General features: G+C 41.3%; 1 protein-coding gene across 9 annotated transcripts in view; it reads right to left on the reverse strand.

Moving 5' to 3' along the window:
* ENOX1 (ecto-NOX disulfide-thiol exchanger 1) overlaps positions 1-12,596 on the reverse strand; it is a 361,993-nt gene that overhangs the window by 273,164 nt on the left and 76,233 nt on the right. The window contains exon 1 of one of the 9 annotated variants that reach the window (XM_030036517.2): positions 11,188-11,722. The exons of 7 other annotated variants lie outside the window; for them this stretch is intronic. The gene's annotated coding sequence lies outside the window, so the exon portion shown is untranslated. Of the gene's footprint in view, positions 1-11,161; positions 11,723-12,596 lie in introns of those variants that run through there. One more of the 9 variants, XM_030036516.2, reaches the window with a different exon arrangement.

The raw sequence follows: 12,596 nt of genomic DNA on the forward strand, positions 1-12,596 counted from the left end.
GAAAAGACAGCTCTGCTGTGACACATCATCAGTCCACTGGAACTCTAGTCTCCAAAGGTTTTTACCTTTTTAAAACACGGTAATAACTATCTGCCCAGATTGATTTCTTGTTTTCCCCTGCTGATTTCATCGTAATAAAATTTCACACAGAGTGGTGCTACGTGTGAAGGGTCACCAAAGACTTTTGTAAGAACTCACTGTTAAAATTCAGGCACTACAGAGAAAAGAGAAGGAGGGGAAGGGGAAGAGGAAGGGAAAGGGGAGGGAAGGGGAAGGAAGAAGAAAGGAAGGGAAGAAAGAAATTTGAGGTTCTTTACTTGTCTCTAACAGGATTACTTCCTGAGTATAAAACATCCATTGTACCATCTAGACATGGCAGTGTCTATGCTTCATCAAAATATTTGTAAACAGCAGCCTCTTATCTATAGAATGGGTCAAATTCTACTCACCACAAGATAATTTCAGAAAGTTTTTCCAGAAGGAAGACGCTCTCAAACTCCACAAAATACAGCTTGCCTGCTCTGCTCACATTTCAAATTACCCAGTCTAAACACTACCAATAAAATCAAATATATATACACGAACGTATATATTTGCTTTGGGAAGAAAGAACTGCAGCAGCCAAGCTCTATTAACTGAAAGGGTATTTCCTAGCAAAATACCACTAAATCTAACTCCCACCACCAAAACCCTGCCCTCACCAAAGGGAAGGACTGCAGCGTTGGGAAATAATTCACGAAGTCAACCACACCATCAGCGGGAGGTGAGCTGCGTGCTCTCCTCTTCCACCAACATGCCGATGTGGTTCTTTTGTTTAACTAACTTATGCCTGCTGTCATTTTTCTGGGGATTGTGCCCATTTGTGCAGACCACCAAGATTACAGAATAGCACAAATACACCCAGCAAAGTGCCCTTAACAGGCATTTACTTGCCAAAAGAGAACTACCTCTATTCTCAGAGTTAGGAGAAAGCATTTGTGTTTAAATGGGAACATGTATTAATAGCTTCCCTGTTTCTTCCCCTCTGCAGGCTAATGTACTCCAGAAAACAGATTTTTTTTTTTCAAAAGAGTAGGAATATATCTGGAAGAGCTCCTTGTTAAACTACTGGCTACACACAGATAATACCATCCTGGGGACAATTTTCTCCTGCTACTTTTAATGTGAAGTAGCATTTTCAAAATCATTTTGTCAGACAGCTTTTCCACACAGGAAGGGGCTTGAATTCTGATGGCCCCGAAGTAACAGTAATACTGCTTTTGCTGTAGAGCCAGCTCTGCAAGATACTAAATGTCCTTGACTTTCATTATTTAAAAGTGCACCTTTCCTGGTAGGATTTTACACTAAAACCAATCCCTTTAGGAATGCAGAAGACCCAGTTGGCATCCAGAAATAATAATAGTAATGATGTTACTAATAATTCTAATAAAGAGTAGTTTATTGAGCTTAGCACAATTTTACCTTACAAAAGAAGATGTCCCATATCTCAGCTTATGTAGCACAGCAGCTACATTTCAGCCCTCGAGTGGTCGGGCAGTTGGACTAGAAGACCGTTGTAGGTGCCTTTGAACTGAACTATTCTATTCTAGTCCATGAGCAACCATCATTATCGGTGCTCCCACTTAAGAGACAGGGAAACCAGAATGCAGGCCAACACCATCATTGCCCAGTGGAAAGTCAGAGCATGAGTTGGTGGTAGAGCAAGGAAGAAATGTCCAAACATTTGAACTCTGGGCTTTAGCTGGTAGACCAGTGTGTCTCCATACCAAAACACAAGACTCCTAATGTTTTGAGTGGGAGTGAGGGAAGAGGGTCGCAGTCGTAACCCGTATCAGAAGACAGTACAAAAGAAAGAGGAGTGACAAAAATAATGGTGCAAAATTGCTCTGGAGAAATCTTGGCCTATCAAAAGAAACATTAGCAGGCAGGAATCTCTGGACACACTGGGTTGGCCTCATCAGAGAAAGTATCACTGTCCACATCAAACCCAGTCGGCTCAGGCTCCTTTCATACTCATCAGATAGAAACTGGCACATGTTGATGTTAAGTGCTTGGTCAAGTGCACATGTTCGTTCATCCCAGGGCAGGAAATTCTCCTCCTAAAGCAGTGTGAGAAACGTCATCTCCTTCACAAGCAGATGTCTATGGTCCTTCAGTGGGCAGCCAATATGGACCAGCTAAAAAGCAGATGAAGATACAAACCTCAAGAGTCAGCTGGGATATAGAGCATCTCCTATTTGAAGGCCAGTGTTGCTATTTTGTAAGTAACAATTATTCTATCAACTGACGCATGGTAAAGATTGGCAAACAAGGGAAGAGTTCCCAATTACTTTTTCTTACACATTCAAATATGCCAATAAAGCTAACTTATGGCATGTTGCCTTTTAGCTTTTTGAACTGTTTAGTTACTCTTCTGGTTTTGTATGCTCCCATTTTGCATTGCATAAGGAACATTTATTCAGTAAGGAGAAGGTGGGGGAGAGTGATGAACCTCCATTAAAATGGAAAACATGAGCCCGGAATACTTCATGCTAAGCATAGAGAAATTTGTTTTCTGATGAGAAATAAAACAGACCCTTGAACTTAAAAGTCAATGACAGAAAAAAATCCCATGAAGATATGATGTATAGCAGTAAAAGAAAATTATTTAGGAGTCAATAATTTTTCAAAAGGATTAACAGAGCATATGCAGTATTACCCATAATGAGATAGGATGAGTATGGGAAGCTCAATTTGCATGCTATTTAGATTCAACAGATAGTTAAACTGTTGATATCTAAAGTGCTGTTGTTGTGACAGTGAAGGTAGAGGTCCTGTACATCCTCTGAAAATTAACACAGTTCAGAGAAAATGGTAAAAAATTGCAATCATTTCGGTATCTAGTGGGATTTAAACTATACAAGAAGGATGGTCCTTTAGACATCTAAATTTCCTTTTTATCATCAGGTCACAGGGGCTGGCTAAAAAAGGCATCAAGGTAACTTTTTGAATTCAGATCTATCTACCTCTGGGATTCAACCAGGAATTTAATGCCAAATGGAAAACAGTAGGTAAGCATGAAAGCTGAAGTAATTTATCACTGCTATCTTTTCAACAGATAAGCATTTCTTTGTTTGAACAAATACACATTACAGTACACGAAAACAAAAATGTTTTGAACAGCACAGCTTCCATAGAGCTTCTACATAATGAAATTTCAGAAAACACTCAGTATAAAAGTTTTGGTGCACAAAGAAGATTATTAATTTTCCTTCCACATGACAAATAGATAAATACCTCTATGCTAAACACAATTTTAAGTACCATACACTATTCAGGTTCATATTTTTCAATGCTTCAGAAAGCGCGAAGAGATGTACTTAAATTATTAATTTCTCAGTGTATAAAGTTAAAAAAGCCCAAACAATCCAATTGAAAACCTGCTCAGTTGATAAATAATAACAATTGTTTTTCCCTAGTCTGCCACTTACAAACCCAGTGTTGATTCTGAAACAACCTGATTTCTTTCCATCTCATCCATCATTACCGGTCATAATGATTCCTCAGATCCTCCTGCTGCAACCTCACTGTCTTTTATTTGTGCTGTCAGCAGTAGCTGTATTACCAACCTATGTTTTCTTTTTGGTCATCTCAGTGACTGATTGATCCGAATTTAGTGTACGGCTCTTTGGATGGTGCATGCCCCATTCTAACTGCTTTGGCTCAGCAAGGTAAACAAGAATAAAGAGCTATATAGTCCTTTCTCCTCCCCCAGTGCATATGAGGGAAAAATAAAATTACGAATGACATAAAAAATCCAGCTACCATAAATAACAAGAAACAGAAAAAAAGGTGGTTGTATTTGTAGCTATCAGATAAAATGTATGAGATGCTAATATATACTCAGATGTTTTTTAAAAGCTGATAAAGATGATTGGAATCTGGAAGCATTAGTATTAGAGGAAATAAATTATTATGTGGGGTTTCTCTTGTTTTCTCTTCTATGTGATTAATTAAAGGGAGCCAGGTATCTATTGTGTTTTGACACTAGTGTCAGATGTGACTGCTGATACACTGCTGATACAAATCAAAACCACTGTACCAAATGTTTACACGAACCTAACACATTTGCAGAAAGATAGAAAAGGGGTTGCCCAATCAACCCGTTGCCCGCCACAGCTAGTGGCTATTGGAAGGAAAAGGAGAGATGGGTTGTCTTAAGAGTAAAGGCAAGCACAGACAATAAGGAAAAAGAACTGGAAGACTGTCTGTAGACAGTCTACTGGGGAAGAAGAAAAGTCAACAGAAAGGATCCTAGAGGTTCTTCACTGTGTTGTTGAATCTTCAAGGAAGAGAAAGAACTTACAAAGGAACAAAGAAAATGCCTTTCAGCAAAAGGATGGATTTTACAACGGGAAGGAAGCCCCAGGGAAGACTGGGAGCTAAATGGGGAAGCCAGATACAAATTAAGCTAAATCAGTGAGAGGAGAGAGAAGCTGCAGAAATACACAGTGTCTCCCCCGTTCAATTTCCATTTCACAAAAGCAACGTAGAAAGTCACTTTGCTTTAAAAAAGCAAAGGTCTAGTCCAGGCTAGCAGCCCTTGCACATCTCCGATGGCACTAACTTCCCTTTTGCCCTGGGCCTCCAAAACTACTTAGCGCTGGTATTCAAACTTCAGGGTAGGAGCAGATCAGTGAAGACGACCATTCCTCTTCCAGTCCTTTTAAGACTTCTTGACCAGAGAATATCTTTCCTGCATGCTTAAAATCTTACATGGATTCATAATTGAGCTTTTAGCTTATGCCCTCCAGAACAGGCAGGATTCAAGAAACTCAACCTATGGGCTGGCAAGTTTGTCATACGCTTCTTGAGATATTCACTACTTACAAGTGTTGTGAAGTGTACATTCTTCCACGCATTATAATTCCTTGCTCCTCAGGGAAAGATGGTGAGAAGACAGTTCTTGGCCTAACATGACACAGTTCTGCACACGCGGGCAAAGCCTGGCACAATCCCAAAGCAGCTTGCAAAGAGGCGAGAAGAGTGCTGCAAAGAAGCCTTCACCAAAGAGCAACCTAGGCATGACAGGCGGATGGATGGATCTATAGCTGGGTCATACCCACGCTAGAAGCAAGAAGTTCTCAACTATTTTTTCCCTTTCAGATTTTCAAAAGGATAATGTGAAAATTAATGTCTGCTGAACTGGCGGCAAGGAGAACTGCAAGAAAGACGATGATGTGGCATAATGAGGTTACAAACCAGACAACAATATGTCTGCAGTGTAGGAAAGTTACATAATCATTTTCTGAGTTGCCTGTATCGACTCAGAAAGAAATGTAGTCTCTACCAAGAGAATGTATTGCAGCAAATCCCCTCGCTGATTTAGGATGGTAGCGTTTACCTTTCCTTATAAGCCATCAGAGAGACAATTGTATATTGTGTAAATACAGTGGGGACATGGATTAATTTCAAACCTATCACATAATCTGATGAGATTTCCCCTGAGATCTGCTAACACTTTGCAGCACTGTGAGCCATTATTTCCATACTTATTGGAAATAACGTCTGAGCCCAGGCAAGGCACAATATTCCCACTGAGAGTTGTCATGACGGGAGTGGAATTAATTCTTAGTGTCACTGTACACATCGAGGGTCTTTTTGGCATTATTAGCATGTACCCCAAATAGTATTTAAATCCACTATGATACAGTATACCATACAACAGTATCACTTGGGGTGTCCTAAATTTGGACGTACGCTCCTTGCTATATATACTGAACGCAAGTCAGATTTCACCTGCATTTACGTAAGCCTGATGCAACTCCATCATCTTCAGTGGTCAAGCTCCTGGCTCGCACCAGTATGGACTTGGAACTGGATCTGTGACATAACAGAAGTACTCAAGATCCTTTTAAGATGCAATTTATTTAGGAGCTAGACCTTAATCACAATGAGCTGTGATGCTAGTTGTCATAGTTTAGAGGATGAGCAAGAAGCTTTATTTTTTTTATTGCCATTAAATTAATTCACTCTTATTATGGAGTTACTTATCTATGTGAAGTGTTCTCCAGCTGGTTGCTGTTACCAGATGTGGACAGATCCCTTTCTGCTTCGCTATGAAACTAGCCGTGCCAGCATCTTTGGATGCATCAGAGACTCAGCTATATTAAAATAATTTTTAGATTTCCAAGCCACTTTCCTGCAAACTTTTGTGAAATGTTTCTGGTTTATTTTTGCAAGTAATCTTTCTCCATTTTCAGTTGATCTGTCTCTCTTACCTGATTCATACAAGGATGCTTGTAACACTGCAATTTGTCACCACGGAAACAACTGTTTGGTCACTGTAGCTGATGTCATTGAATGAATCAAGTAAAAAAATCATGGAAATGATTAAAAATAAAACCACAAAAAAATCAAACAACCAACCTTCTAAACAAATTCAGTAACAATTTGGAACAACCCGGATGTGATGACTTCATTTCAGTTTTCAAAATTGCAGGGGTTTTTTAACTTTTTATGTTTCTCTGTGGGTGGCAGCCACTGAGAAAAATCCAGTAAAATGGGTTCTAGCAAGCCCATCTCATACTCTACACCACATCTCACAATGAGATTGCTGCAGCTTCAAACCCATCTCTGCCAAAACTTTCATGGGAATCAAAGGCGTGGCAGTCTTCTCCTCAAGGGCATAATGAGACCTGACTCGTCCGCTTAATTAGCCACTAAACCATTCTAGCCAAAAAGGCTGAACATGCAGCTGTCTGCAAGCAGCCTGCCATTGCTCAGCAGCTTTAAATATTATATATATCTTTATCTATCTCCATTTTCCAGACAGAAATAACTGTAGGCCAGAAATCTTTTCAGCTGCTATGCCCTACCCATGTCAATGCTACAGTGATGTCTATTTTATGGATCAATGTTGATTTTCATCCAGGATTCTGTAAAGCTTTGGGGGAGAAACCTTGGAAAGGGAGAGATACCATTTCATAATCCAGGGCAGCCTTTTGGAGATTTAGCCGTAACTCAAGTACAAATGCAGGATAACCACATTTGTACACAATATATTTCTGTATTTAGCAGGAAAGTAGATAAACCCGTTTAGGATTTTGGCTAACTTACAAATTTCTTACATATTTCTTATAGCTACCGGTAACACACAGCTAAAACTGCCATTCCAAGGTGATTCTAACTTCAGAAATAATAATAAATCATATTTACCATATTATCTTAATGTCTTAAAGCTTTATAATTTTGTCACATTTTGCATGAAAGGATAACTTCAACTTTATTTCTTAAATAGTATCATTGATGCTGACTTAGAAGCAACCATCTTCATCACTATCATACTTGAAATCTCTGAGGGATTAAACTTTAGGAGACACTCTCACAAAAAAGAAGAGTCTCTTTTATAGCCTTACTAATTAAATGTAATTAATTTACTAGCACCCTGAAATTGCAGGTATTAAAAAAATAATAAAATCCCCGAGCATTTTTGCGTTGCATGTGACAAATGCTACAATCACTCTTTCCTATTAGCAAAAATACAGAGGAAATAATATTAGGTGACAGTGAAGTTCATCGCAGCAGGTCGATTGAGATTGTCAGGATTCATTAGCATGTGTGTGACCGGTAAATAATTGAGTTAATTTTAGGTTGAGTGACATATTTAGAAAACTACGAATCACCTTATTTTGTGAATTTAATCAACCTTTGCTCTTCCCCGGATAGTTCAGTGTACACCTGCAATATTAAGTTGAAACTGACTCTTTACTCTGCAGCCCTCACAAGTACCAGTGGTTTGCAAACTTTCAAAACCATCAGCTGTATTAAATGCTGCCCTCCAGCAAAGAGGTCAACAGAAATAAAGCATCATAATTACAGAGAAAACAAAAATTAAAAAAAAACCAAGAAAGCTGAAAAGGAGGCTTTCTTAACTGAAGTTTTAGCCAGATTTATGCTAAAATCTCAATTTGCTTTGTCTCTAACAATAAAACTGATAAAGTCTGCAGAATACCAATGCAGAAAGATTACTTCTCTGGAAACTTTCCAAAAAAAACAGCTCTCGTTTGAAAAATTTAGTCAATCCTGGAATACTTCTTTGCGACACTCTGTTAGCCCAAATAAATCACATTACAAAAACAAAAATTGCACTGCATCTTCCAGCTCTGGCTTCTGAAAAATCCTGTTTTCAAAGGCAGGAAACATCTTTTTCAAAGTTTAGCTTTATTTGGAAATAAGTCACAATTCCTAGCTAATGTGAGCTATTCATTTATTTTTCATCGGATGTCTTCTGATCTCTTAACACAAGGTTTCTCATTTCCGAAAGATGTTCTATTAGCACTAGATTTGATATTGAACATGACAATATTCAGGTAACACAGTGGGCTTTATTATGTAGAATTTAAGCTGTGAAGATATGCACTTGCAAAAAGCGCAGTTACTCTTCAGTTTCGTATTTTGAATATGCAAACAAGTTGCTTGTGGATTACTGGCAGCTACAGCTTGGGCTCTGACACTTAACTGTTATTAATACGCAAAGCAATTAATGTAATTATAAATATGGAAAAGAAAAATATCAACACTATTTACATTAGTTAGTTACTAGGAGGTAAAATACTTTGTCAGCTGTAATACAATACAAATTGCTGCAAAGCTTTTAATACAATTATAACATGCATATATTCAAAGCACTACAGTTTATATTCTAGGTCTGTCCTCCTGGGATCAATTTATGATACTCTATGCTGGGTATCTTGTCTTGACAAAATAATGATACTTCGTTCCCGCGTTGCTACATTTGGCTACCACGCACGGGTAGGATTACAGACCCAATCTTTGCGCAGTCAATGGCGATACTCATCGCCGGGATGCACGGGGACGGGAAGCAGAAGGCGTGATTAGTAACTATACAGAAAGCACCACGCATGAGCGTGCACCTGCCTCCCCAATTCGGAAACATTTTCTTCAAGCAAACATAGTAAAAAGGCATAACAGAATCAATAGCAGATCTTATCCACTTCATTACTGTAGGCATTGGTTTCTTGAGTGTTCATATTAGAAAACCCACTCGGACATTTACCACCTTCACCCCATGCGTGCATGGCATGTAGTGACGGGCAGCAACTGCAGTGGAGGTTCAGGAGGTCTAAGGAAATGATTCTTGCAGGTGACAGCCACCTAGGTGAGTACCGTGAGGTGGACAAAACACGCTCACATTACAAGTGATTAAATTATTAAATACCCAAAGTCATTAAGCCATTTAAGCAGAAAGGCTGCCTGCCTTTTCCTTTGTTTTCTTGTATTTGGAATTAAATTTGTGTTCAGAATTACTGGTGTTATAAACAGTAACCAATCTTAACAACTCTATTTCAAAGCTCCTTATTACCGCTTTAATTTTTAAGTCTGACAGTTGTGTAACACAGTACTGACATCCTCAATTAATAACACCGTGTGTTACTTGGTAACATACGGCACGTTTAGTAGTGTGACTCAGTCACGACCGTTCCCGTGAATCAGAAGACATTGGTCCCAGGTTCCCAGGTACCAAAGTGACGTCCTTGTAATCACCTATTGTAAACACACATTTTCTAGCACTGCAAAGGGAGACAAACGGTCGCGATGCCAAGCCAATTCAGAAAAGGGAAACAGTTTTCGCGCGTAACTCCTTTGCATAACTTTGATAAATAGAAGGGACAACACAGCAGAGACGCACATTACTAAATACGGCGCAGTGCCTAGATGGGGAAGCAAATTAAAAAAGAACAGGGAACTACTAAAGGCTGACACCTTCTCTAACCAAACCAAATTGCTGCTGCCCAGTCGATACTGGCTGATGCACAGTCCTGCTTTATTTCCCAGCTGCTCCATGGGGCTGATCCAAAGCTCACGGAGAGCAACACAGTCCCCTTTTTGGATGAAGCCTCAAGTAAGAACAAGAACAGGCAAAACATCTGTATGTGACTCCTGGCTCAGGGCTGGCTGGGGGCTGCTACAACCCCAGCTTTTGGCTGGAGCAGCCTCAAGGCTGCTCCGACTCTCTTCCCTGCCAGCCATGGCCCCGAGGAGCGAACACAGCAGTTAGAGCCCTCTGTTTCACCCACGCTCCCCTCTCCTCTGAACGGAGCTCCTTTGCTCAAGCACCCCAGCAAGGAGCTGTTTGAGGAAACAACCGTTCAAACCCGGCACTGTCTGCTGCGGCGTACAACCTTTTCGGCTGTAAGGGGAAGAAAACAGCCACCCTCCACCTCCGGAAGGGTCTTGTGAGCCATACACACCTGCAAGACTACCAGCCACCTTCCTTCCCGCTACGGCAGGCCATGCAACGTCCTGGGTGACCCAGCTGGAGGGGACAGCCTGCCCGACGGACGACCGCTGCCTGCTGTTAATGGACAGCAATGCCCGTGCAGCAGCGCTGAAAGGGCTCCGTGTCGTAAGGACGGAGGAGGTACAACCCTTCCAGCTGAACTTCCCGGCTTCTGCCTGCTTGTCATAATTTAACGTTACTTTCTGTGTTTAATGTTTCAGATTTGCGTGTAGTTTAAAAAAAAAAAAAAAATATATAAGTTGGAGCGTGCCAGTTATTTCTCTGAGGTTTCAGAACACAAACTTTGCAGTTCTTCTGCTGTTTGGCATGGGCTGCCACAGATGGAAGACAGATATCCGTCCGCCAATGTTTAAAGAGGACCAGATTTTTTTGTTTAGAAATTTTAGCTGTTTAGCACTCCCAGTCGTAAAATCAACCAGACCAACCCTTCCCTCCATAACAAGTGCACACAGGAAGAAACAAGGGAGACCATTGCCTGAGCAGGATTCGCACACACAGAGATGTCTGGGGTGCGCTGGGACTGCTTTGATGGTTAGTTTTGGAAAGAAAGGGGCCAACTTTTTCTGACCTGGTTTGGAAAGCTCTGAAACTCACGTACCTTTCTGCCAAAAGGGAGCTCATTTAGTGAAAGGGAAGGAAAACAAGGTTGCCCAGTAGCCATTTCAGCTAACGTCAGCCAGGAAGATTTGCTATTTCTGAGTCCTGCCAACCCAAACATCTGAGGGAAGTTGCTGAATTGGTGCACGCTCTTGCTAAATCAGCTGTGCTCCTTTCCCAGCTGATGGCTACTGATTTAGACTGACCTCAAATCCTCCAGCTTCCTCCCCCCAGAGCTACAGTCGTTCTCTGCTATCGCACCTGATCCTTCACGAAAGTTTCCGCACCTTCCAGGCTCGTCACAGCAATCCTTCGAGCGTAAGCTGAAGCCAACTTGACACAACAGATTTCGTTTTTCTCTCGGACGCACACATATGCCACAAAGACTGCAGTTCATCACCTACGCTTTTCAAACGTTGCTGAGCACGCTCAAGCGGGATAGCGCTTTTGCAAACAAGGCAGAGCTGCTGCTTCTTTTTCTTCACCCTTTTTTTCCCTTTAAAGTAAAAAGTTTCTGAAAGCAAGTCTGTTTGAGGTTAAGTTCACAATTTACGCTCAATGAGCTGTCTTGTGCTGTGTCCAAAACAGGCAAAGAAACATTGTCGCCTTTTCCTGGAATCCTGTGCACAGCCTGGGGAATGGGGCTTCCTCTTCTGCTCCGGCATCCCCTGAGCCTGAATATTTCAGGGCTTGAAGATTTCTTCCTTATGCAGAAGGGTGGTGCTACTGGGTGGTGCCTGCATGACTGCGTGCACCCAGGGAGAAGTTTCCAGGAGCAATGGAAAGCTATGCCATAAAAGTCCTACAGTGCTTACTCCTTTCTTCCTTTCTGCGTGACGTCTTGGGAAAAATTCAGGGAGAAAATGAATGCTGACATCTGACAGGCATTGGGCAGTGTCTTGAGGAAAGCAGGGAAACGTGCTACCCCACGGACAAGGGCACGGGTGGCGGGAGGGGAGAGGACAGACAGCTGGTTCGCTCCCAGACGGGGATTAGAAGTCGCAGGTGAACCAAGGCCACGTGCCCTACTAATAGCAGCAGCTTCCTGCTCAAAATAAGAAGCAGGTTCACACATTTGTTCTCCAGTTGGGTTCAGACATAAGCTGCAACACAGATGTTCACAGGGCACAAAGGGGACACCCAGCAGAGCTGGCTGCAAAAGAAAATTTACAGGAATGACAGCAAGTAGCCTTTTACAGCAGGCTCTCTAGAGAGGCACTAAAAGGGAAGCTCATTCTGCTATGATTTTTTTTCCGAAGCTCCTCCTTGTGTAAGATCCTACTGCTGCCAATCTCTAGCAGCTGAAAATGAATTAAAAAGAGGAGGAAAAAGCAAAAAACATGGGAAAGCCAAATAAAGGAGCAAAGGAGAAACAAATGAGACCGAAGAAATGCACCACAAAGAGGGAATAGATGAAAAGGAGACAAGTAAAGGCACATCAATAGATATGAGAATATGAAGGAAGCTGAATCATCAGAAACACTCCTGAGATCTTTTGCGCACATTCTGAAAGCACCATTAGGCATGGGGATCCTCTGACAGGCCTGGACACAGGTCTGAACATCCAGCAGATTCAGTAGTAGGGCAATTGTACATTAAGTGATCCAGGCTCGTTCTGAAAGAACGAGCAACTTATGGCAAAACCCCATTTTTATGGAGGGGTCCTCTACACCAAAAACTGGTCCTGGATTTTGTT

The sequence above is a fragment of the Aquila chrysaetos genome, chromosome 14 (genome assembly GCF_900496995.4).
Source record: "Aquila chrysaetos chrysaetos chromosome 14, bAquChr1.4, whole genome shotgun sequence".
In the NCBI taxonomy this organism is placed as follows: domain Eukaryota; kingdom Metazoa; phylum Chordata; class Aves; order Accipitriformes; family Accipitridae; genus Aquila; species Aquila chrysaetos.